General features: G+C 35.1%; 1 protein-coding gene across 1 annotated transcript in view; it reads right to left on the bottom strand.

Moving 5' to 3' along the window:
• Window positions 1–14,597, bottom strand: part of LOC140949682 (uncharacterized) — a 34,286-nt gene extending 19,689 nt beyond the window's left edge. Inside the window, exon 1 of the mRNA XM_073398827.1 lies at window positions 14,302–14,597. The gene's annotated coding sequence lies outside the window, so the exon portion shown is untranslated. The remainder of the gene's footprint in view (window positions 1–14,301) is intronic.
• Window positions 14,598–22,123: the final 7,526 nt, after the last annotated feature.

Below are 22,123 nucleotides of genomic sequence, written 5' to 3'. Positions count from 1 at the left end.
ACGTTTATATTTCGCGAACCAAATTGAAATTCTATTTTGTTAATGTATGTGTTAGCAGTTGGTGTCCAACCTACAAGAGGTTGACCAGGTGCTGATGTTGTAAAAAAAAAATCATCAAATGATGAACCTGAGACATATTGTAAATACAAAGTTGTTGGCGCAGCTGGATCTGTTATAGTAAATACACCACTTGTTCCATTTCCAGAATGATGATCAAACCTTTCTATTTGTTTACGAACCCATCCGCGATTAGCAGCTTGCTGATCTGTGGTGGGGTCACTGAGGTTAACTATTTTATTATTACCAAGATTAAGATTACCAGTCATAGCGACGCTACCATCTTTTTCCAAGTAATCACTCAAATCTGGACTTCCAGCATTATTATCCACATATTTTTTTGTTGCAGCATCTGTATTTGATGTTGGAGTTGCAAGACCAACTATTTTTTTGTTTCCAAGATTTAAGTTACCAGTCATAGTAACGGTACCATCTTTTTTCAAATAATTACTTAAATCTAAACTGCTTCCACTACTTCCACCAGAAGAAGTTTTATCATCGACATACTTTTTGGTTGCAGCATCTGTGGAGGCTGTTGGTGGTCTAAGGTTAATTATTTTTTTATTATCCATGTTTAAATTATTAGTCATTTTATTTGTTCCAGCAACATGGAGATACTTCAAATCTGTGAAAGCTAATGGTGTTGGTTGATTGGAACCTGATGGAGCTGGCAGATTTAATATTCGATTGTTGGCCATATTAAGATTTCCTTTCATGGGGTAGGAACCATCTGTGTCAAGAAATGTGTTGTCTACGTAATATTTTGTTGCAGGATCTTTAGAATCCTGTGGTGTGATACGATTTTGAATACGGTATCTATCCTTCATATCAATGTTTGAATCAACTGTTAGTCGTGATGTTGAGGAAGTTCCAGTGGAATTATCATCAACATACTTTTTTGTAGCAGCATCAGTATTAGCACTAGGTGCACCAACATTTCTTAGTTTTTTATTTATCATATCATAATCCCCACTTGAAGTGAGATTAAATCCAACTCCTGGTGCACCTTGGATTCCCTTAGCAAATGTATTATCTGAATGTTCGTTAAATATACCCATTTTAATTATTAGGTTAGATTACCAGTAAAGTTTTTTGCTATACGTTTTCTTGGTTTATCAACGTATAGAAATGAATACGGTTTTTTAGTTGCTGAGTGGTAATCTTCTTTACTAACTCCTAACTCAGATGATATGCGATTTGCTTCCCTAGATGATGGAAATTCGTATAAACAGTAATGAGAACAATTCAACCGAATGTCCTTTGGTGTTTTATAAAACGATTGACTGAGGTAGATTACAGAGCAATTCTTATGTCGTCCTTGAATGAAATAATTAATCAGTTGTCTCTGGTTTTTATCGCAAACGTAGTCATCGAATATCACAAGTTTTTGATTGTCTTCGTAATCCATTTCTGACACTGGGGTTATTTCATCATTACTTACATGAAGTATTTCGTAACCAAGTTTACTACTCAAATCCCTCATTTTTTGAATTAGCTTTTGATACTTATCCTGTTCTAAATTACGCGCGTAAAGATAAATTTCATCATAATACAGTAGTGGTTTAATTAACATATGGTACAACAAATTAGTTTTACCGCATCCACTGTTTCCACAGATTAACATACGGAATGTGTTTGATGGCATGTAAGGAAATAATTGTTTATATTTTTTATCTTGGTTGTCACCACTATCATAGTTTGGTATTTCCATTTATCTAATATGTACATTAAATAAAATGAATATTGAAGAATACAAAAAACTTGCAAGAAATAAAATTGAAGCTGATGATTTGACTCGACAGGTGAGAGATGTTATAAAAATAACAAAATGGCAAAAACAAAATATGAGAGAGGGTTTTAAAGAAACATTTAAACCACTTATTGAATCGCAGGATAGTGTTAAAAAAAGTATTGATAAACAGCAAGACTCACTAATAAAACAACTTAAAGCGAATCAACTTGCTCTTACACAAGGTCTTAATCAAAACAGACTTGCTATAACTGAAGGATTTGATAAAATGGATGAGGTAAAAAAATGGGATTTGGCTCAATTACCAGGTTTTGAAGAGTCTAAAGACGATGATGTAGTTTTACCCTCTACATCAGATGAGGGACCAAAAATAGCAAAATTTACACCTGAAGATCTCGATAGATATTTAATGAGTAAAGAATCACAAGATATACTAAAAGCTAACGAATATTACAAACTCCCTTCTGAGTATTTTGAAGAGGATGTTTCTACCATTAGTAAAGTAATTGAAGATGTTCACGAAGATTTAGAAAATACTACTAAAGCAATAAAAAATACTGCATTTTTCACACGTGACTCAAACGGTTATATTTTAGCTAAACCAATTAGTAAAAAACCACATGAAAACACGATAAAATTTATACAAAATTTTAACATATTAATCATATATGCAACAAATTTAAGTAATCTTAAGTATTATAAAACAAAATCTGGCCCTGGAATGATTTACTTTAACAACCCACATCAACTTCTAGACAGACTTGAATTACTCGGTGGCTCAATTCTTGCTGGTAATAATGGTGTAATACCTGAGTTTTCTCAAATAGCACATCTTCTCAACCAAATGAAAGTAATCTCAAAAAAACAACTAAACGATCTACTAAAAAATTATATACCTATTATATAAAAAATGGAAGAACGAGCTATTCACATTTCCTCAATAAATAGGGAAAAAAGAGGAGTAAGCAAACCTGGTGATTTTACTATTAAGTTTAATCCATCTTTGAAACTCAACCCTGAAAAGAAACATAAACTTGCTCTTGATCGGTTGTCCATGACTTATTCTTGGTACAACATTAGAAGTGATTACGATAATAACAAAATCAAATATACTCACGATGGTTCCACCTGGCAAACAATTACTTTTACAGATGGAATGTACTCCTACTCAGATATCAATGATTACATTCATCAGTACATGTCTCAAAAGTCTCATCACTCAACAGATTCAAGTGGACAAAAAACTTATTCAATCAATCTAACTTTTATACTATCTACCTATCGAGTTTTAGTATCACTCGATGGTGATTATCAACTTGATCTGAGAGGAACTAAATTCGGAGACCTAATTGGATTTGAAAAGAAACTTATTACAAAAACAGAGTATGGAACAAAACTACCAAATATCACAAATTCAATTGATGTATTAAATATTAACACAACCGCAATAACTAATAGTATTGTAAATGGAATAAATACAAATACCATTGCTGTAATACCAACAGACAATCTCACAAGGTCTTATCCATTTACGTTTGAACCTAAAAGACCATTGTATTGTGATGTTTCCTCATTTCACATAGATGAAATGAGAATCTATGTTACAGACTCACTTGGAAGACCAGTAAATTTTAATGGTATAGATTGGTTTATGACTTTGATACTTCACTCGATATAATATAACTATTAAAATAAAATGATGCGTCAATCAGAGTTTAAAATGAAATACAACCCTGAATTGGGTCGATATACAAGACAACACATATATGGAGAAGGTTTAACAGATGTTTTTAAATCTTTTGGTAAAAAAATATTTGGAAAAACAATGAAAAAAGCTGCTAAAAAAAGTGGTGAAAAAGTACTAACAATGGCTGCAACAAAAACTGGTGAACATGCTGGTAAAAAGGCTGGTGATAAAATAGTGCAAATGTTATCCAAAGAAAAGGCTACACCCTCCAAGAAAAAAGTTACTTTTAATAAAAATGTTGAAACAATAAGTCAACAAGAGATAGATCAAACATTGAATAACCTTCTTAGTGGAGGCTCAACACGTAAGAGAAAGTTATATAATTATTAAAATAAAATGAAGTCTTTTAGAAATCCAAAATATTTAGATAGATATGAGGATGTTGTATTTGACCTGGAACAGTCTTTAGATACGGCTCCAGCAAATGGTGCGCACCAAACTAAAACAGGTCTTAGATTTGTTGCTGATAATACAGGAGAAACTACTCCTTTTGATTGGTATAACGCAAGGCTGTCAATGGATTTTAAAGTAAATAAGTTGGCAGATGGAGGAAATTTAGCGATTGCTGACCATAACGGAATTGTAAATGGTAGTAACTCATTTATAGAAAAATTAAGTATCATAGCAAATGGTCGAGAAGTTTATAGTTGTAATTATGCAAATCATGTTGTAAATATTAAAAATCTTCTTGAGTATAATCCTTCATATGCTGAGAGCGTTTCTACGAACGAATTTTATTTTCCTGATACATCAAGAAATGCAGAGGAAAGAGAATTTGAAGTTAGTGGCACAAATCAGTTAGCTAAAAGAAAAGCAACTTATAATAAAGGTTTTCATAAAAGGAAACTACTACTAGGTACATCAGTCACAGTAAACTGTGAAATTCCTCTTAATAGATATTCTTTCTTTGAAACATTGGAAGATAAATTACTTCCAAATACAAAAATTGAGCTAAATATCGAAATTGAAAAAGATGCAAATTTAATTTTTCAAGCAGCTGATAATTGTAGAGTTATTATAACAAGACTACAACTTTTTATTCCAAAACTTACGTTTAATTCAGAAGGACAAAAGTTGTATATGGAAAATTATCTTAAACCTTACAAATGGATATATTTGAATGAGGTAGTTGAAAGATCAAATAATTCACAACAACAGACAGGACATTTTAGAATTACAAATGCTATTTCAAAACCAAGGCATGTATTTGTTTTTGGAATTAACACGGCAAGAATTGATTCACAAACAGCGAATCCATTTTTATACGATACTTTTAATCTACCAAATAATGCTAATATAAGAGATTGTTACCTGGAAGTTGCAAATGGAAACGAATACCCAAATATTCACTTTAAACCTTCTACAGATATGTCAAGAGTTTTTAGAAATGTAATGTCATACGTCTATGCAAATAATGATTATCAAGGTGGAACATTACTTAATATAGGTAATTTCAAATCTTTATTTCCTTTTGTTTATTTTGACCTGACAAAACAAAAAATGGATATCAAAGATGGTGTTACAAAATTAGCATTTCATTACGAATTAACTGCTAATCCAAACGCTGATTATAATATTTACGCATTAGTCTTACATGAAAGAATAGCAGAAATATCACAACAAGATGGAAAACTATTGCTGCGAGCTTAATCTAAAAATAAAATAAAAATGGCAAATCCTTTTGATATATATCCACCAGTAACTTTAGAAAAATATCCTTTTTTAAAAGAAAATAAATACTTTGAATATGTTATAAATTTAACTCCATCACAAATAAAAGAATTTGGAAAAAACAATATTATAACTTTAGACTTTACATCTAATAAAGAACCTTACAAAGTTTTTCTTACAAATACCCAAATCAAAAAAGTAGAGTCTGCAAAAAAACGTAGTAAAAAAGTTGATTTAAAATTTAGTAAAACTCAGTTTAAAAAAACTTTGCCTTATATTACTAGTTTAAATCATTCGCGGATAAAGCAACGAACTAAAGATCGACTTGAGATTTTAAAAACAGAAAATGCTAAGAAAGCAAAAAAATTAAAGAAATTAAAACAACAATACCAACTTGATAAATTTGTTAAAAATACACTAAAAAAATATAAAGAACCTAAACCTAAGAAAAAGAAAAGTATATGGGATGTAGTTAAATTTCCTGAACCACTTGTTATCTAAATAATAAAATAAAAAATGACTACTTATTTCGAATACGGTGTAACACTTACAGATGGGCAAAAGTCAAAACTGGCTTCTGCAATATTAAATAAATCACCACTAACTCTTCGATTAAAACATGGACATCTTCGAGGTTCTGATGAGTTAATGTTAACAAAAAGACAAATTTCTAAAATAAAAAAATCTATTGCAAATGGCATAGGATCAGATATAAAGATAAGTAAAACACAGATTAGACATTCTGTAAAACATGGTGGAAACTTATTTTCATCACTAGCATCTCTTGGGGCGCGAGTACTACCTTACGCAATAAAAGGAATTTCGAAAGCTGTTCCTGCATTAGCAACTGGTGCTGCTACTGCACTTGGAGAAATTGGATTAAATAAAATATTTGGAAAAGGAATTACAATCCCCCCACAGTTTTTCCCAATGTTACCTCCTCTTGTAAGAGAATTTACCAAATCACAAATAAATCAAATCAACAAAGCTTATCAAACAGGAGGACGATTAGTTATAAAACCAACTCGTAAACAGGTAGAAGGAGGATTTCTTGGAACTCTTGCATCTATTGGAATTCCAATGGCAATTAGTTTAGTATCTAAGATGTTTGGATCTGGACTTCAGGTTGATAGAAGTGGATTATCTAATACATCAAATGTTTACGTTCCACCTCCTCCTCCATCCACACATGGTGAAGGTTATCCCTACTACCCACCACCCTTTATCAATACATGGAACAACCCAATTGGAATGGGGGTTAAAAAAAAAAAGTCCAAATCCAAAGGCAAGGGTCTACTACTAGGAAAAAACAGCCCATTCAACTCAATTCCATTAATAGGGGCAATTTTGTAATTAAACCTCTATCCAACTTTGACCTTATGGAATGGGTAGAGAAACTTGGTATTAAACATTTCAGAGGGGTGTTTAGTCGCGATAGACTACCTAATAAGATAAAAAAAGAATGTGGAATAATTAATCTAGATGATATTCAAGGTCCTGGAACACACTGGGTTTGTTATAGAAATATAGACAATGTAGTTGAGTACTTTGATCCATTCGGGCTAATAATGCCAAAAGAAGCATTAAAGTATTTTTATACTTCTGGAAAACAAATAGTTTACTCAACGGATGAAATACAAAATCGTAGTACTGTTCTCTGTGGTTATTGGTGTTTGTATTATCTTTTTGAAAGACAGCGTGGAACTGGTATTCTTGATGTAATACATAATCCACATTTTGATGATGACAACAGCGATTTTATAAAGGCATACTTTGGAGGGTAGTATATTTTTGATATTAAAAATAATATCAAAAATTAAATATTTTTCTCAATTCTATGAATAACCTTGTAATGTTTATTTAACGTTTTTTTGTTACGAAATGCTTTTGGACAGTATTTACAAAGAATACGAACACCTGCCATATACTTATGGATAAGTTTGCTGATCTTATCATAATCATTACTTAGAATAAATGCGTAATCACTACTACGATACTTTTCTTTCATCTTTATTTGAGATTCTGATACGCAGTAATTGTTAGTTGGTGATTTGAATTCGATACAGAGACCTTTATATTCCCTGTGATAATCTAGAATCATTAGATCTGGTTGTCCTCGTTGAAAACCTTTCTTATAAGAATCTAGTCTCTTTTCCTCTGTATCTTGATTTTCTCCCAATCCAGCCACTAATATAGAATCTGGATAATAATTTCTAATTAGTTGAACTACTTTGTAGTGAAGGTCTGTCTCATTACCAATCATTATCATCTTATTCCAAGGACTATCAAACATTTTGTACTGGCCATATTTACGGATAGATGGAAGAACTGTAGTAAATACCCAATCGCGGAATTTTTTGGCAGTTTCTAATTTTGAACTAAATACAAGTTCATAAAAACCAGCCTCGTCGATAAACGTGCACCATCTACCCTGACCCGCCGTTTTGGCGGGGCAGCTTTTTGGGTTCTGAACCTGACTCCCCGAAACGGGGTACCAGGTAATTTGGCGTATTTTATGGTTTTTGGATACATGTCTCTCAATAGCATTCTCTGGTTTACTATAACCGAGAATAGTAGCTACATCTTTTCCTCGAAACCAAATATTTTGCTGTTTGTCAATATAAGAATTAATTTCGATTCCTAATTCGTTATTAACAAACTTTTTCTCCAACATGTTTGTCATTTATATAATAATTGTATTCTTTAAATAGATTTATTCACTATCATCTGGTAAATTCTTTAGTTGCTTAACTTTCTCAACTTTTTTATTTAAATCTTTAACACTATCAACTATTTCATCAAAACTACAATAAATATTAATAAGACGATAAAGTTTCTTCTTTTTATCACTATTTATTTTCAACCAAGAATAGTTCTCATCTCTGATTTTTTTCCACATCTCACATTCACCAGCCATTAGTATTCTAGAAAGATCATCATTTTTCTTTCTAAGAGACTCAAACTCATTATTTATTTGTGTTCGCACATCTTTCTCAAAATCTTTGAGTGTTGTAACATCCATCTTTTTTTCTATCTCAGAAAAGAATTTGGCTTCCATTTGTTATATGAATAGATAAAGTATTTTTGGGGGTTATATATTTTTCTCAATTCTATGTATTACTTTGTAATGATTATTTAGTGTTTCTTTACTACAAAATGCTTTTGAGCAATATTTACAAGGAATACGAATACCATCCATATACTTATGTAATCTTTTACAGATATAATCATAATCATTACTTAAAATAAATTTGTAACAATTTATTTTATATCTTTCTTTCATTTCTTTTTGCGCATCTGAAATCTCATAGTAATTAGTTGGAGATTTAAATTCTATACAAAGGCCATTATAATCTTTATGGTAATTAAGTATTATAAGATCAGGTTGGCCTTTAATATATCCCATCTTCCAACTGTTTATTCTTTTCTCTGGTGAATCTTGATTTTCCCCAAGTCCTGGTACCATAATAGCATCTGGGTAAAAATTTCTAATTGGTTGAACAACTTTAGAGTGTAAATCCATCTCATTTTCAATCTTAAACATTTTGTTATTTGGGTTGTCAAACATTTTATAATAACCATATTTTCTTATTGATGGGAGAACTTGTGAGGTAATCCAATGTTTGAACTTCTTAGCTGTTTCTAATTTAGACGATAATGCAAGAGAATAGAATCCGGATTCATTTATGAAAGTAAAATATTTACCCCGTAAATCAGAATTGTTGGCGTCCAGGTTTTGTGGACGGCAACAAAAAAATTGTTTATCCTCTTTATCAACATGTCGTGATAATGCATCTCTTGTTTTACTATACCCAAGTATCTCAGCTACATCTTTTCCAAGAAACCAAACATTTTGCTGTTTGTCAATAAATGATTTTAACTCAATTCCTAAATCTTTATTAGCAAACTTTTTCTCCAACATGTTTGTCATTTATATAATAATTGTATTCTTTAAGTCTTAATTTATCATATTTATCTAAACATTATACTAAATGACAGAATCATATTGCATTGTAGATAAAAGAGTGACTCCTTGCACAGAGCCAAGTGGTTACCAAAAAGATAAAAGAGGTAGAACTCAATTCTATTGTAGATGCGCAGTTTGTGGAAACAAAAAAGTTAAATATGTGAAAACTGGATCAGCTTCTCAAACTGGAAGTGGAAAAAAGAGAAAACGAAAGTCAAAAAACTAAACAGCCCGTCTGAAGGGGCGGGCGTCTTTGATACTGTTGTTGGTACAGCAGTTGATGGTTTTGTTCATTATGGTTTACCTTGGATGGGTAAAAAAGCAGTTGAAATGGGGCGATATGGAGCAAGTGAGTTAATGAGAAATAAAAATCTTCAGAAGAAAGCTGTAAATTATGGGATTAGTAAACTCACTCCATTTATTCAAGATTCTGTTGGATCAGCAATGGACCAGTTATCAACCAAAGTGAGACCAAAAAATAAATATAAAACTGATAGACCAGAATTAGATGGAAAAGGATTAGATATTCACAAGCAGATTGGTAAATTACCAAAACCAAAAGGTGGATGGACCTTACCAGGGCATAAATATACAGGTCCTTACAACGATCTCGAAAACCAAGTAAGATACAATCCGAAAACTGGTGAAATATTAGAAATTTACGATCAACCAACTGGACCAACTGATGCCGTAGCCATGCAACATGATGTTGATTATAGTGTTTGTGGTGATGACAGAAAGTGTAAAAATAAAGCTGACAGAAAGATGGTAAAATCGTTAGATGCAATTCCTTGGAAAGAAAGGCAATGGGGACATACTTTAGCTAGAACAATAATTAATACTAAACAAAAACTTGGAATGGGTTTAAACATGAGTCGGCGTTGAGTAGTGATTGGTCTCAACAATTAGCCGACGAACTTCACAAACCAATCACAAGAAACTTTCAGAAGAGATCAGTAATCTCAAATGGGATTGATGATATCTGGGCTGCTGATTTAGTTGAAATGCAAAAGTTTAGTAAATGGAATAAAGGAATTAAATATCTTCTTATGGTTATAGATGTGTTTAGCAAGTATGGATGGATTAGAGGTTTGAAAGATAAAAAAACTGAAACTGTCAGTAAAGCATTTGAGGACATATTCAAAAGTAAACGTAAACCACAGATGTTATGGACAGATAAAGGTTCTGAGTTTATAAGTAAACATTTCAAAGATTTTCTAAAAAGAGAGGGAATTAGGTTGTATCACACTGAAAATGAGGAAAAATCTAGTGTTGTTGAGAGATGGAATAAAACAATGAAAAATAGAATGTGGAAAATGTTTACTGTGAATAACAACACTGTTTACTGGGATAAGATAGATAAACTGGTTAACGACTACAATAATGCGAGACACTCTAGCATTAAAATGACTCCTGTTGAAGCTAGTAAAAAGAAAAATGAAAATAAAGTTTGGTCTAATTTGTATGGGGATTTGATTTACTTAAAACCTGGTAAATCAAATTTTGTGGTTGGTGATCGTGTTAGAATTTCTAAGTATAAGAGGCGAGTATTTGATAAAGGTTACACACCAAACTGGACAGAGGAGATATTTGTAATTTATAAAGTTTTACCAACAAAACCTGTTACATATAACATTACTGATCTGATGGGAGAAGAGATAAAGGGTTCTTTCTACGAGCAAGAATTACAAAAAGCAAAACAACAGACATTTAGAATAGAAAAAATTATTAGAAGGGATAGTAAAAAGAAAATGGCATTAGTAAAATGGAGTGGATATCCTGATAAATTTAACTCGTGGGTGAGTTCTAAGGATTTGGTTGATTTTTAATACAAATATTGTATTAAAAATAGTTATTTACTCATCTTCTTCATCAGATAAAATTAAGTCTTCAACTACTTGATCATTTATCTCTTCGCCCTCACTTTCTTCCTCAATTGTTAGTAAAGACTCCCTAGGTTTTAATGGTTTGATATAGCACTCATGTACTTTTATTTGTAAAGATGTAACAGTTTTACTAATAAATATTCCTTCGATTATTAGTGCCATTTTAACATTGCAGTATTGATTAATATATTTGAAAGGATTTAAATCTTTCCTTCCCTTTGTTTTAAATAGTGAAAGAATTTTCTTAGATTTCTCAGAGTAAATAAGTTTTGCATAAAGAACTGGCGCTGATGATGGATCTATTCTTGTTTTCTTCTTTCCTTTCTTATCTGTATATTCTTCCTGTTTGTAATAAAATGGAGAAGATAGAGTTGATGCTAGATCTGCACCGTATTCATTCTCTAAATGTTGCTGAGATAGAGTTGTTACATTATTAATAACAGCAAAAAATGCTTTTTCTTTACTACTAGGTTCACTATCTTTAGACCAAAGACATACTGGAATACTATAACCAACTAACTTACCTGTTTCCTGATTTTTCTTTTCATTAACACCAAAACTAAAAAGAACTGGAGATTCAACTACAAGTGGTCCTTTTTTGTTATTTGGGTATTTGACTTCAATTGGAATACGTTTGTATTTAATCTTGCTATTTTTGACTTTGTACTCTTTGGCTTCATTAAAGATAATATTCTCTTGGGTAATATTTTCGTAAGCTGTTAACTACATTTTATTTATATTTAGATAATCTTTAAGCCACATTTAAAAAAAATTAATTTTATTTTTCGGGTTGAATAATCAATTGTTTCTGCATCAAGTTTTTTTTTAGCATTTCTAGTTAATCTCTTAAACTCTGGTCCTTTAAGAATAAATTTTTCGTTTGGAATATAATCTGGATCCTCATCATGTCTATAACCATCATCAACTATAAAATCCAAATCCTCTTTTGTAGGAGTAGTCTCTCTTGATCTTGGTTCCATTTTTATTAGTTGGTTATATTAATTAAATCCTCTTCAAACTTTTGTAAATCATTTTTAAAACTTGTAACAAAAATGTTATAAGTTTAGAAATCACTAACACTATCAAGTAATATACTTAACGTCTTAAAATAACCATCATTACTATCATCACTATCATAATTTTCATCACTATCACTATCATAATCTTCATAATCACTATCATAATCTTCATAATCACTATCACTATCTTCGTTTTTTATTTGATTATAAATTTTTTTAAATATATCATAGAATTCTATAAAACCAGGATAAGGTTTACCATCAACTAAATACTCACCATTTCCATCATCACTATCATCATCACTATCATCATCACTACCATAAACAAAATCATCAACATCACAAAAAGCATCATAACGTAGTTTATATAATTCAAATTTTTTATTAATAGAATTTAAATTAAAAGTAATATCACTTGGTAAAATAAAATTACTAATATTCTTTAATTTACCTTTTTCTTGTGCTCTTAAAAAATCTTTCATAATATTCTTAATTCTATTAGCTATTTTACTCTCAAATAATCCATGATTTAATAAATCCAGTTTATTAATCAAATACATAAATTCCTTATTAACACCTCTTATGTAAAGCCATTCTTTTTTAAAGTCTTTTGCATATTCAGGGATTTTTGAGTGTTTTTGATTTGAGCCAGAAATAAAACCAGAGTGAACCAGACTACCCATTTCTATAACTACTGACTAATGATGTTATTAACAACTCTAGTGTTTCCTTGTCGAAGCTCCTTTTGACTCTATTTATTTGGCAAAGCTTTGCGAAACAAGATGACACTACACATGAAATATGGTGATCGTAGGTCAGATGGGGGTCAAGAAAGACTCCCAAGTCCTTGGCAGAGTCTGTTGGCTTCAGTGTTTTACCTAAGAATACCACTCTAGGGTCTTCTGGTAACCTGCTTAACATCTGTCTGGTACCGACGAAAAGGAGTTTAGTTTTATCGGGATTGATAAGTAGATGGTTCTCACAGCACCATTGAGCTACACTGTGAAGGTCTTGTTCGAGCTTTTCAATGGCAGCATCAAGCTCAACGAGAGGAAATGACATGAATAGCTTTGAGTCATCCACATACGATTCTAGGTTGCAAAACGTCGGTGACGTGGGTAAATCGTTGAGATAAATGCAGAACAACAATGGTGATAGGATTGCGCCTTGAGGAACTCCGTGAGTTATAGGTAGAGTGTCAGAGTAGGTGGAGCCAATTCTCACGTATTGCCTGCGACCAGTTAAATAGCTCTTGAACCATTAATAATAAAAGGAACAGTCAACGGCGAAATCAAACTCCTTCAAAATCGCTCAAAACACCGCTTTTGAGCTCAAACGACGACTATATACCACAGGTAAGGTAATTCACCGTGACGAATTATTGTAATCCATATCCTTATTATCTTTTATTTTCCAGTTTTTTTTGTTCTACGTCATTTCCGCCTCTCCCTTTAAATCAATTTATATTGAGTCATTCTCCATCTATATAATATTGTGATTCCTATCATAAATTCAGTAAACCTGAAGTGGCCAGCCGAAATATTGTTATGAAAAAACAATACACGTTGTTCTGATCGGCTTTGTAGTAGTCTTTGGACTTCTCGTTTTTGGTTCTTAATATTTAGCTGATTAGATCTCTTTTCTATCCAACGTTTATAACCAGCAGGATCTTCGTCTACGGTTTTTGCAGTTATTTTTTAATAGCCAAAAAAATGGATCTAAATTTCAACTTTCTACCGATTCATACGCCACATCATAGACGATTCTCTGATAGGAAAATATTTCGAAAACAATTTACTCTGAAAAATTAAAAATATATATATATATATTTCAGTCGTTAACAGTTTCTACGCCGAGCAGGAATAAATTCCTTCCGTAATTCCGCTCTTTAACTAACTTTGATCCACAGTCATTGCCCGGGAATCATTGACAAGAGGTGATCTGGAAAAAATGAACAACTGACGGCCAGTATGACTGCAAGAAGTTAAACTATCGTTTAAGAAAGCACTAAAAGGAAGATTTCGGGATCTTATGCTAATTTCAATAAAACGTTTTCAAGGTCGTCGAAGCCAGTTAGAACAAGGAACATTTGTATTAATGAATAATAATTTCGAGCTGTTTTAAAGTGATGAGTACAATCACAAGTATTAAATGTTGTCATGATGACACTTTCTTCCTCAAGAAACATCGTACAGATTACCTACTTTTTGCAGAGCCTGATGAGTATTAAAGGGTCATCCGCGGTCGCAACACAGCGCTCGATCACCTTGTTGAAGATGTGATTTCCGGCCTTCTCTCTGAAGTGATTGTGTCACAGCACGGAAACAAAGAACACTACCTCGAAAGTCACACGACAGTCTTGCGTACTGTTGATTTCCTTCCCTTTTTCCACTGTTGTAAATAAATGACTGTCATGATTAGCCTGAAAAAGGAGTCAGAAAGTAGAACGATCCCTCACCCCTCGCAGATTGGCTCGCGGTGACTCGAAAAAGGCTTCAAAGTCTGGTCTGGTACCCAGGTCTCACTCGTGCTTAGGGACCGCTCCTTATTTATGTAGAAGTGGGGTTGGGGCGGCGGCGGCGGGGGGGGGGAGGGGTCAAGGCTATTTCAGATTGGCTAGAGTGGGGGGGGGAGGCTAAACCTTTTTTATATAAAGAAGTTTAGGGGGGGTCCGCAGTTTGATCACAAGGTATGTTTTCCAAATTTCCAAATATTCTTTTATCTGATTTTTATTTCTGAGTAAAATCCAAAATGGTGGCCAAGATGGCGACCATGCTCGGTGACGTCAAAGGACTCCAGCAGCGCCACCACCAATGAAATATACCTCATTCTGTCGAGGAGATGAAAGGCTTTTCACTGAAGACAAAATCTTTTCAAAATACTTAAACATGTCAAAAACTCAAGGGAGGGGTTCCATCCTCCCCTCCCATGTACAACGGTAAGGGTATTACTTTGCGTGTACGTCCGAGGGTTAAGAAAAAATTGATCTGGTAATCCCTTACAAGACGTATTTGTTTAATTTAATGCATGCTGAATAAAGTCTTGGCATATAGTGATATAAGTTTGCATTTATTTCGTGATACGTATCAAAGTAACTGTATTCCCATTATGGATGGCCCCTCCTAAAATGTTTTGCAAGTGGTTAGAACAGATTAAATGGGGCCCAAACCATTTGTAGAATAGCACGCATTTTGAATTTGCAACATTTGGATATTTGCCGAAGGCAAAAATATTTTAACTGGTTCTTTAACATGATGGGTTCATGCTATCTATAAAGCCGTTATTGATGGTGTAATTGTATTGCACTTTTATTTTATTTGTCGTTGTTACAACCGTTAAGTCTATGTTTACTCCTCGCCAATAGTAAATTCCTGCTGTTTTCTAATTTATGACATTGAGCAGTTTGAGCAAACACAACAATGACTCCATAAATAACAGTCCCAGGAACAAGTGTTTAACGCCCTGGGCTGTTTAGTGGCAACTACACAACGAAACTTTTCTGGTGTTCTGCCCATCATTATTTCAACGCCTGAACCTTATTCTTTTTCGTCTGCAAAGATGAAAACCGTGTTTTGCATTTTAACGAGTGACAATAATGCAGCTATTCAAGAATGAAGGAGATAGTTCACGTTTTTTGATACTTAATTTTCATACTTGTTTAAGGCCCCATTTATAAGGAGAATAAGGGTCACCCACATAGTAGAGTTAACTTTGATTGTCTAAAACAGCCCTCACGCATATATGTTCTGATTGTCTATCATGACCGAGTTGACCAGGCTGGGCGAGCCAAAGTTTTTCAATGGAGAAAAGTTGGCCCGGCTAGGAGAGTGACTCTGCCATCCCAAAAATTTTTTAATTTTCATGTAAACGGTTTTACATGTATCATAAGGAAATGTATGAAAGGTTGGCTCGTCCAAGGTAGCTCAGTAGGTAAGTGACCTTTCTACCCCTAAATAAACGGGGCCGTAGGCAAGAGAGGATAAAGGGGACAGAGAAGGCATCCCCCATACACACCCTATTCCATGGGTAATTCGTCTCGAGTTATTTTTAGAATCGGGATAAAGTTACCTCGCGCGCTGCGTGGATGTTTCGTGGAGGTTTCGCATGACTAAAAGCCGTGCAAAACATGTCGGGCGAAAGGCAATGAAAGCGTAAAGAGATCGAGAGCATTCCTGAATATTGACGCGAAATGAGTCGGCGCTCACCTCGGAAAACGGAATCGCTAGACTTTTGACAACCCGTGAAATCATTTTAACTCGAAGTTGTCGTAACTTAAGTGCTTTAATAAAATAAGAAATTTCGCCGGTCTATTGAAACCGGTCGTTTGTACAATAAAGCAAGTAGGACGCCAATTGTTAATTTTCACATTTTCTACCGACTTTTAACAAACAAAATACATGGCATATAAAAATTTCCTCTTCATAATACACTGTTCAATGTAAAGAACATACAAGTCCGACTGTTAGATTGCGTGCATCAGATACGGAAGCCTGTAATTGCCAAAGAAAGAAAATTTCCCCGGATTTTTCGATATATTTAATACTCATAGCGCGAGCGTACTTTAAATTCCCATTGAGCAAGCTGATTCGACTTTGGCCTATGGGGCTTTAGAGTTGCATTTTAGGGCTGAAAGAATTTTTTTGATGGATTTTACATCCGTTTTCGTTACCATAGTAAATTGTTGGCCGCTTGCTTTGACGAGCAAGTTTTAATTCTAACTCAGTAGTCGAGTAAATTGACGGAAAAATGTCCCTGAAACTAAAGCTAAATATTATGCTCTTTGACTTTACCATAACACAATGGATATCAAAATCTGTTAGGTCGTCTGATCATGAATGTCAAACGTCTACGCTTATACCCACTTTTGCACATTTTAGCTGATATCGGCTGAGCAAAATAGCTCATATTTTTTACATCACGATACAACATTAGACTGCGGTTGATAGAGACCTTTAGATTATGAGAAGAGAACGTGAAGAGTACGAGATTTTCTCAATAGTAAGAAGTGTTCGCGCGTGAGCCTGCGTTATATTGGCGGGAAAGCATGGTAGCCGTGGTCATTCTACTACGACTTTTAACGAGAGTGTCGTGTTGGCGGGAACAAGTTTTAGCATTTTGCAATCGGGAGAGGTTTTAACCCCCGGGGGTCTAACCTTCTTCAATAACGATAACAGTGCTAACCTTTCTGGTGCAAACAAGGTACAATGTAGAATTCGGGGGTGTCTAATTTTTGGCTATACGCGAAAAAACTTTAAACCAAATCTCGTACTAGTAGTCGTTCTCGTCCTCGAATCTAAAGGTCTCTAGTAACGTCTGCGAAGCAGCGCCTATATCTTTGTTCTGTGCCTCCAACGGACTCAACGAATTACCGGAAGTGAGTTTTGAATTTCCTTTCATCTTGATTGGCAAATCGGAAGTGGCTTTTTTATCAGGTCAATCATGGCGCGTACTCAAATCCTGGTACACAGGTAGGGGCTAAGAACATGGATTTTGGTGCTGTTTCGCAGACGGTCATAACCACAGTTTAGTTTCGTTGGTAATGCAGGCTATATACCATCTGATTATGCAAGTAATACAATTATATATAGAAGGTGTCTTTATCAAGTCTCCAGAGAACCAAGTCTTAACCTCCCTCCCCCACCCACCCATGACACTCATCACATGTTACACTGCAAGACAGTCGGGTTTTTTCTCAAAATCAGTAAAGAAATCGGTAAAGCGTGGCGTAAGAGTCTTACGCGCACGAAGCGCGCGAGCCCGTAGGGCGTGTTAGGTGAGAGAAATGCGAATGGCCCGTGGCTGGGAGAAGCGGGTAATTTGAACGAATATAACGTATGCAAAACGGACAGTCCGTATTTTTGGCGTCTCTCCCCAGCGTCGTTCCAGACATTTTGTTTGACTGCTCGCGCGTACTTCAATACGCAAAAATACGGACTGTTTTGCAGTCTAATCACATGTCGACCTTACCTTAATTTTTATAAGTCAGAGCAATGATTTGACTGGGCAACCCCGCTGGGAAAATTCCTTCTGTACACTGATTTCTAACTTTTAACATTGTCAAAAGACCCCATCCCTACCCTTTCCCACTTTTGACTCCTTTGACAGAGAACTGCTAGCCACCCACCAACCTTGAGGTCTATCCCTGGCCGGGTTACCTGCCGGTGTCACAGTGATATGGGCATCCCCATTCCAAAACCCTAGTGATATGGGCATCCCCTGTGCATGTAGCACTACCCTAACCCAACCCAAATCGCTAAGATAATATGAAAAGGGGATGCCCATATCACTAGGGTTTTGGGAATGCGGATGCCCTTAGCACTGTAAAATCGGCACTGGGCTTTACGGAAACCCTTTTAGCAAATTTACACAGATATATGAGGTTCCATATATGGTAAGCGAGAGGAAAAAGTGACGGTCCATTCTTAGCTGTTTTCAACATTAACAAATACCATTAAAAAGCCTCGCATGCATTTAAATACCTTCTGCATAGGGGACAATATAAAACGATGTGGAAATGACTAATAGCTCCGTGTGAGTGCTTTATCATGACGTCAGTCATTTTGAGCCCCATCTCTCTTTTCCGTGAAATGGCTCTTCGGCATCATTCAGTAAGGCAGAGTTAGAAGTACGGCAAAATACAACGCGATTATTCCAACAAGCTGAAACGAAAAAAATGTTAAATGTGAACGGTTATGTAACGGTTAGGTCGTCCCTCTGCCTTACATTTGTACCCTAATTTCCCAACGATTTTTGTTTCGAATTAACCGGGGCTTGTGTTAAGCAGGTTTATGTTCAATACTGATATCCTCATCTTTAGAAATCCCTGGTGGTGTCAGTTGAGACGGTATATTTATGGCGAAGTCGTGGCAAGGTTTACAAGAAATAACTAGTCAAAGACCTTATCTGATCTTAATGGGATTTCCTCCATTTTATTCATAAAATAAAGTCTAAAAAGTGTTAATTCGGTGCGCCCTATACTACTAGCTCTTGTATTTAATTATGCTTTCAAAGATTTTTCCTGTGAATATTTCCTGTCGATCAACTGTCTCTGTGTCTCCAGGGATGAGATGTCTTTAATGTTGTTCCCAGGTTTCTCTTCTTGAAAGGACATGGAGAAAATAGACTCTGAGAGAGAGGTTGGCGATATCTTAAGAGTCATTACATGACATGCTATTTTTTCCTTTGTGTCCAATCGAAAGTTACGTTTTGTTACAGTTTGATTTTATGAGGAAATTATGTGTAGAAAGTTTTGTTTGGAACGCTTTGGATTAATGTTAGTGAACACGTAAAGGGCAAAAAAAATGCGGGGCAAAAATAAATACGGTAGTTAATGAAACTAACCGTGAGGAAGAACGACTTGTTGATCACCGACAATACTCCTGCAGATAAACCAATTGGCTCTCCCTGGACATGCGCAAGGAACAGCACCAACTGTGGAAAAACAGATTTAAAAATATCGCCTAAGTAAGTTCCTGGTTTTTCTATCGTATCATCAAGAAATATAAATACAAACCCGTCTAACAGATGTAGTCTAGAATCTGGGAAATGAAAGGAGATAAGCTAATATTCTCGCCAAGATTGAGGTCAGTGCAGTTTTTCACATGATATGATAGATATTCGGAGAAATGACTTACCTTATTTGTAAAGCTTCTTTTAAGGTGGATTTCTGGCCACATACACAATTTTACGCGTAAATAAAATAAAGGCAATTTATAGCAGGTTGCGCACAAACGCAGTTTGGGTATTAGGGGAGAGAGAATGATACTCAGGCTAGCGTTAAGTTAAAAGTTGTACCTCGCAGGGGCGGATCCAGGATTTTTTTTAGGAGGGGGTGCACTCGTCTCTTGCTCTACTTCAACACCAATAAACCACATAGTTTTTCTTTTTTTGCAGAATACCAGTTGTATTAGAAAACCGCAGGTCATCTCAGGGAGGGGGGTTCGCACCCCCTGCACCCTCCCACTAGATCCGCCCCTGCCTCGCTCAACCTCTGTCAGTAGAAGTTAGTAGTAGATCTGTAAGTGCATTGGCTGTATTTGTCTTTTAAAGGTCATTGTACTCACTTCCAAATGTTCTTTGATGTCCTGAGCAGGAACGTAGCGAATTTGTAAGTTTTCGTAGAAACTGTGAGCCTGCAAATAGTATGTTATTTAATTTTGAATTAAATTATGATTTAGACCTTCCATATTAGCACGTTAAAATGCCTTGCCGAGTAAGTGCTCGATCACCACCATTTCCTTTGTAAGAGCGCGGGTGTGTTACCAGGCCGACCAGCCGAGTTACCTGTCGGGAGACTGGGCACTAATGAAGAAACCTTTACACGGGTTAACCTGGATAGACAGTCTAAGGACCTGTTTACATGGAGTGGGGGACCCCGGTCTAGTGGGGTTGGTTTCTTTTGTTTTCACGCTCTGGGGGACACAAAACAAAAGAAACTTACCCCACTAAACCGGGGTCCCCCACTCCATGTAAACAGGGTCTAAGTTAAAACTAACTGACTGGTTAACTAGTAACAAACTGAGTAAAAAGATGAAGAAATCAATTGATAAATTGATAATAACCATACGCTGGGCGTTGCGTAAGTTTCACGTGATTTTGAAAAGTCAAAACGAGCGTGATCAGATTACGTAATCGGATTACGAGAAAGCGAAGGCTACGAAGTGCGCGCTGGTGACAATGATAAACTGAACAAGTTAGTTTGGTTACGATCGCTAGGTCGTGACGTAAAAGTTTTTTAGCCACTACTTTTTATTCATTGAAAAAAATTGGAAGCAACGATTTAAAACAAATCTAACATCTATAAATGAGCGATTTTGTTGACAATTTTTGCAGATGCAGACTAATTGATCCTGGTTAATCTTGCTTCCTAAATTTGAGGCTTGGCGAGAGACCTGTTAGCTTTGTCGGCTTTGCGTTTCGTCTTCCTTGCAAAAAACATGAGATTTCTCTTTTGCCTTTTTGCTTTCTTGCTATATTTGCTACTTTTGTCAAAAACGTCTTCACCAGCGGCTGATAAATTCTTTGTTTCTTTCTATAAGTCTCTGGTTACCGTCGTTAATTTTGGTTAAGATTTTTGAAAAGATATCTCTATTGCTTTTTTTGCTAACATTGCTATCGATATTTGCTTACAAAGGTTTTTGCTACAGCTGCCCATAAATGAAAAGGTTTGCTTAAACTGCCTGTTATACACCCGTGATCTTACCTTCTCATTCACTCGGCCTCCAAACAAGCATAAGAGTGAAACTATGCTTGATAAACAAACACTCCAAAACATGTGCGCAAAAAACGAAATCGTATTTTCCTCGTTGGACCAATTCTTGGTAATCTTGATGACCTGGTACAGGTTCACGCAAATTAGCGGTACATCCAATGCGAACGTTACCAACAAGAATGGTGAAAACACTTTGTCAGCCATCTCGAGTACCTTACACAATCGCAGATACTCCTGACGTAAGCTGGTAAGGGTCAATGGATGATCTGTATCGAGGCTGGATGTGACTTTGTCCTTTAGCGTTTCAAACATTCTTTCCAAGACCAAGCACGTTGTTTAGTAAAGCTGAACGGGGAGACTCCAGGCGAAAGAAGTGTACATTCCAACTCTAATTTCGGTGATCCAGACTCCCATGTTCCCATTCCAGGGTTTGTAATTATACAGTACACCATTGAGATAAAATGACCATATTAGAGCGAAGGCAAAATTCCCCAAAGACACCATTCCTGCAAAAACTAAACCTTTCAGTGATTTTCGCCTCAACCCTTTGAGATCAGTTGTTGTCGTAGAAAATGAAGTAATAAATTGGGAAAATCGAGAGCCGTTTTTGCTTCGCACTTGAGGCAGCATCGCCCAAAAAATGGTGACGTTGCAGGCACACTGCACAGACCAGGTAGCTATGGTAAACAAGTAAAGGAAAACATCCACGGAGGTGAAACCTTCAGAGAGAAGACTTGCCAGTCCGAATATTATGTACAGCCACAGGCTTAGGACGACAAGCAAGCTGTAGAAACGCGAAAAATATACCGACTTTC

The sequence above is a fragment of the Porites lutea genome, chromosome 10, assembly GCF_958299795.1.
Source record: "Porites lutea chromosome 10, jaPorLute2.1, whole genome shotgun sequence".
Classification (NCBI taxonomy): domain Eukaryota; kingdom Metazoa; phylum Cnidaria; class Anthozoa; order Scleractinia; family Poritidae; genus Porites; species Porites lutea.
The sequence above is the reverse complement of the archived record's forward strand: the minus strand, read 5'-3'. Positions and strand labels throughout refer to the sequence as shown.